Here is a 5,310-nt window from a genome sequence, read left to right as displayed (position 1 = left end):
GCATTGGATTTCTATTGATATTGGGAGCTTCGGGGGTTTGAACCTCGATTTTATTAGTATCAATCAGCTCTTGTATTGCATTTTTCAAATGCCAGCATTTCTCCGTATCATGGCCTGGTGCACCGGAGCAATACTCACAGCTAATGGTGTAATCCAGATTCTTTGGAGGAGGATTGGGTAGCTTGGATTGTATTGGTCTTAGCATGTCTAGCTGTCTCAGCCTGTGGAACAGACTAGTGTAAGACTCTCCCAATGGAGTGTAAGTTTTCTTTTTCTGTTCCCTTTCTCCCCTGAATGCTGGCCTAGGCCTGAAACCTGGTCCGGGATAGGCTCGTGGGTAAGTACTTGGTATGGCAGGAGCACGCCAATTGGCGTGAACAGGTGGCTGATTGTATGCTTGAGCATGGTTAATGGAAAAATGAGGCTCTGAAGGGTGATAGTAGTGTTGGGATGAATCATGGTGGTAAGCTGATTGGCGAGGTCGTTGTTGATTATAGTAAAGCGGTGAACCTCTGGGTCCCGGCCAAATTCCTGAATCAACTACTGCTGCTTCCTCCCTCTTCTTTCTTCCGATTCCTCCTACCCCGCCTTGAATAGCTTGAGTAGTTGCCTTAATTGCTGAATAGCTCATGATTTTATTTGTCTTGAGGCCTTCTTCCACCATACCTCCCATCTTCACTACTTCGTTGAATGATTTCCCTACCGCTGAAACCAAATGGGCATAGTAAGTTGGTTCCAAGGCTTGGAGGAAGTAGTCTACCATTTCACTCTCCTTCATAGGAGGATCCACTCTTGCTGCCTGTTCTCTCCACCGGAAACCATACTCTCTGAAACTTTCATTGTGTTTCTTCTCAAATTTTGTCAAAGATAGTCGATCTGGGATGATTTCCAGATTGTATTGGAAATGGTATGCGAATGCCTGTGCCAGGTCATCCCAGGTGTACCATCTCCCATGGTCCTGGCGTGTATACCACTCCAAAGCTGATCCGCTTAAACTTTGACTGAAGTAAGCCATCAATAATTCATCCTTTCCCCCAGCTCCTCGCATCTTGCTACAGAAACCCCTTAAGTGGGCTACTGGGTCGCCGTGCCCGTTGTATAGGTCAAATTTGGGCATCTTGAAGCCAACTGGTAATTGCACATTGGGGAATAAGCACAAATCTTTGTATGCTACACTGACTTGCCCACCTAATCCTCGCATGTCTCTGAACGATTGTTCTAGACTCTTGACCTTCCTGAACATCTCTTCTTGTTCAGCATTTTTGGCTGGCTTGTCAATTTCGGTTGGGAGATCAAAACGAGGAGCAGTTGAATGGATTTCGGAGGCTTTGAGGGTGGGCTCCGGGGGTAATATTGGTTGTCCTGGGCCTGGAATGTAGGCTCACTAGGAGATTTGTGGAATGTAGTCGGGGGAGGTGCTACGAAAACAGGAGTCATAGGTGGAGGAAAATATGGAACTGGTTTCGGAGGTGGAGATTGCGGTGTCTGAGAGGTGGTGCCTCGGTAGTGCTGGTAAATGGGGAAATTTAGGGATAATTCAGTGGTAATATTATCCTGAGTTTGGGTCATTGATGGAGCAGGGTTAGTTGGGTAAGACGGGGGTAACTGTCCTGTAGACCAGGCTTGGTACATCTCAGCCATTTGCTGCTTGAGTTTAAACATCTCTTCTTTCATTTTCCCGACATCCATCTCCTCTAGCTCCATACCTGTGTCAACATCTGGGATAGACATACTTTCGGGTATTGGTCCTTTTGATCTTGTGTGATAATGATAATATGCCAGTATACTCTTTAGAGAAACTAACTGCTTGAATTCTGAAAATGAACAAACTTGTTAGTTTTGAGAGTTTAACACATATATAATTACACGTTGAGATGCAATGCTCCTAGACAAATAATCCCTTTCTATTATGCATTTGCTCGGCTGCTTGTGTCGTCCCAGCTTTCTTGAAATTTTTATTGTTGTTCACTTTTAATTTTATTTATTATATATATCTTTTATTGTGGTGGTCGAATCTTATAGAGATTGCCTACGTATCATGCCCCCGCATGAATCAGACCTTGCGTAGTTCGGACACGAGGCAAACACTTTTATTCATTATACAAAGATGAACAGACATTACATTTGAAAACTTTGTAAGAAAATGGCTTGAAACACACACATTTAAATCAAAATAAAAGATACAATTCTTAACATCTCACAACGTGCCCCACTTTCCACTTGTGTTAATAGATTATTTGCTCAATGTGGGGCTTGACCTGGATGACCTCCCAGCGTACGATACATCCTTTCCAACTCCATTGCTAAATGACGGGCAAAAATGGGTGCATGCTCTGTAAATCTTTCATAATCCATTCCTTGGCAGTTTACGTAACTTTGAGAGGTATAGACTGTCAGGTCGTGGATTTGTGCCCTGAAATCTTGGAGACGTTGGTCTTGGTCCTGCAATTGCTGCTGGCGAGTGGTGGCTATATCTCTGACACGGTTTTCACGATCTAGAGCTGACTCTAATAGAGCTCGGAGTCTGGCCTGCTCTAATCTTGCATGCGCTCTTTCCCTGTCGATGTCTGCTTGTTGATGTTCTCTGTTGCATCTTCTTGCCTCTTCTAGTTGTGCACGAAGCTGATCTTTCGATCGTATCCAATGGTCTTTTTCCTTCTTGAATTGTGCCATGTCTTCTTCGGATTGCCTTACTTGGCGTTCCTTATTAGATCTGGCCTCTTCGTTTAATTGTTGGATCCTTTCTTTTGCTTTGCTCAACGCCCTTTCGTTTTCCGCAAGAATGGAATCATAATCTTGCATTCTTTCAAAAAGATTGGCGATGGTTTTTTGATCCTTCCAGCTCCTCTTTGGTGTCTCAGAAACTCTTTTCATTTTTTGGAATCGAGCATGAAGATTTTCATTCTCACAAGCTAGACTCTTCTTCTCGCCTTCGGCTTCTTGTGCTTGCAAATCTTTCTCCAAACTGAGGCTTCTCAGATTTTCTTTTAGGGCATGGATAGTTGCTTTGTACCCTTTTTCCTTTTCTCCCCAGATCAACCGCTCTTGGATTTTATCATTGAAGTTTTGAACATGGGGTCTTTTTGTTGGCCTTCTTAGCTCAGGCTCTGGTACATCATCCACGCGAGACCGTTTTTCAAACCACCTTGCATATCCAGGATTTATCTCACCCTTTGTAGTGTCTGGGACTTGAGTATCACTTTTCAAGTATCGACATCCATTCCACATCTGCTGAAGTAGAGCCTCGGGAATAGTGGCTTCTGGGTGTAATTCGATTACTTGCATACTCAAATCTTCATCATCAGGAACTACTTGATATCTCCCTAGTTGTCTTAGGACTCTTAGTGGCGCATACGGCTGGATGCTTCTCAATCCCAATAGTAGCAGATAACTATTTGAGGTTGACATGTGTATCACTTCCCTCATCGGGAGCCATCCCAAAGTCCATTCAATCTGATTTGCCGTTAAAGCCTTTAGATGAGATACCCATGCTTCTATCCCTTCTGGAGCCTGATAATTTTTTATTCTTTCCTCATAACTCTCGATGCAATTATCATTGTTTGACCCATACTGTATGATCTTGGGCTGTTGTTGGAGATGTTCAATCACCCACATTTGCAACAAAATTTTGCATCCTTCGAAGACTTTTGCTCCTGATTTACATAAAGTCAAAGCCCGATAAATGTCTGAGAGAATGATGGGGACAAGGGTGTGATTTTCTTTGGTGGTGAGGATTTGCACAACTTTCGCGGTGCGAATATCAATTGTTCGCTCTTTGTTTGGGAAGATCATGATTCCTAGAAAAGCCACCATGAAGGCAAAGCGACGGTGAATCTGCCAAGTGTCTTTGTTTTGCTTGTTAGTAAGGCCTTTCTCATGAATTTCGAACCCATCTGACTTTCCGAACCTTGAATACAAAAAGTTGAAGGAACAACATCCATTGATGACATTGCTTTTCCTGATTTGACTGCTGATGTTCAGGAGACCGAAGAATCGATGTACCGAAGGAGCCTTTGTAAATATCAGGCTTTGATTTCTTAGACTTCCGTCGAAACCAGCATATCCAGCTATCTCCTGTAATGTAGGAGTAAGCTCGAAGTCAGAGAAACGAAAGACATTGTGAACAGGGTCCCAAAAAGTTACTAACGCCGCAATCAGATCATCACGGGGTTTAACTTTCATAATATCCGTGAGATTTCCCAAATGCTTGACGACCCATTTTTGACCATCTTCGCCTAAATCATACCACCACATTTGAAGCTGAAATAGAAACTCTTCTGTATTCGTGGATGGGGGGTTTTGCGTGGTGCTCATTTTGTATCTGAAATTTAATTTAATAAAGTCAAGACTCATTTTGAAAATATACACTAAAAATCATTTTCAAAAATTTTTATTTATTAAAACCTTTATTTCAAGATTTAAAACTATTTTTTGGAATTTTTTTTTTAAAAAAAACAACCCATTTTATTCCTTGGTTCTCACCATGATTTCATTTAAGCTGGTCAACAAGCATGTTCGAGGCAAATGAATGCACAAGTAGCAAGTAGGATGCATCAGGATGGTCTTTTTGTTTCGGGTTCACCTGTCCTAGACAGACCCAACCCCTGTGTTGAGTCTCCAAGGCCAAATGTACATGATGCAAATAGACGTTCCTACTAGGGATCCGGTACATGGCTGAGTTATTCTAGGTGAAAAACCTGAGGTTAATTGTTCGAAACCTGGCTTACCCAAACGGACAGTTTGAGCCGAAGTGGGGGCAACGTACCGGGAGCACGAAAGTCTACCCGACCTAGTTACTTGTCCCAACTCCGTCTTATTTGGTATGACTTTAACAGAAAGGTGGGTCACGCGCACGTGTACACCATAAATTCAGAAGGCTCAGAAAGAAGGAGGTTTCGTAGCAGTTGTATATATTCACAATTCAAATAATATTAAAGCGGTAAAAAAAACATTTAGCATGTTAATCATATAAACAGTTGAAAATCATATAGTAAATAAAGCCAATTATCGCAGTTATTTTAAGCTCGAATTCTTTAAACCCTGAACCAGTGGTTCTGGGTTACAGTACACAGTTGTCCCCAGCAGAGTCGCCAGAGCTGTCGCACCTCCTTTTTACCGCGCCCGCGGGGCGCGTGGGGAGTTTTCTCCAATTGAAGGACAGTCGAAACGGTATTTATTTAATTATTTCAGAGTCGCCACCTGGGAATTTTAAGGCGTCCCAAGTCACCAATTTTAATCCCTGAATCGAGGAGAATATGACTCTATTTATTATTCTGCGAACCAGAAATCCTGAGTAAGGAATTCTGTTAA

This window comes from Nicotiana sylvestris, chromosome 10, assembly GCF_000393655.2.
Source record: "Nicotiana sylvestris chromosome 10, ASM39365v2, whole genome shotgun sequence".
Taxonomy (NCBI): Eukaryota; Viridiplantae; Streptophyta; class Magnoliopsida; order Solanales; family Solanaceae; genus Nicotiana; species Nicotiana sylvestris.
This window is presented reverse-complemented; position numbering follows the sequence as displayed.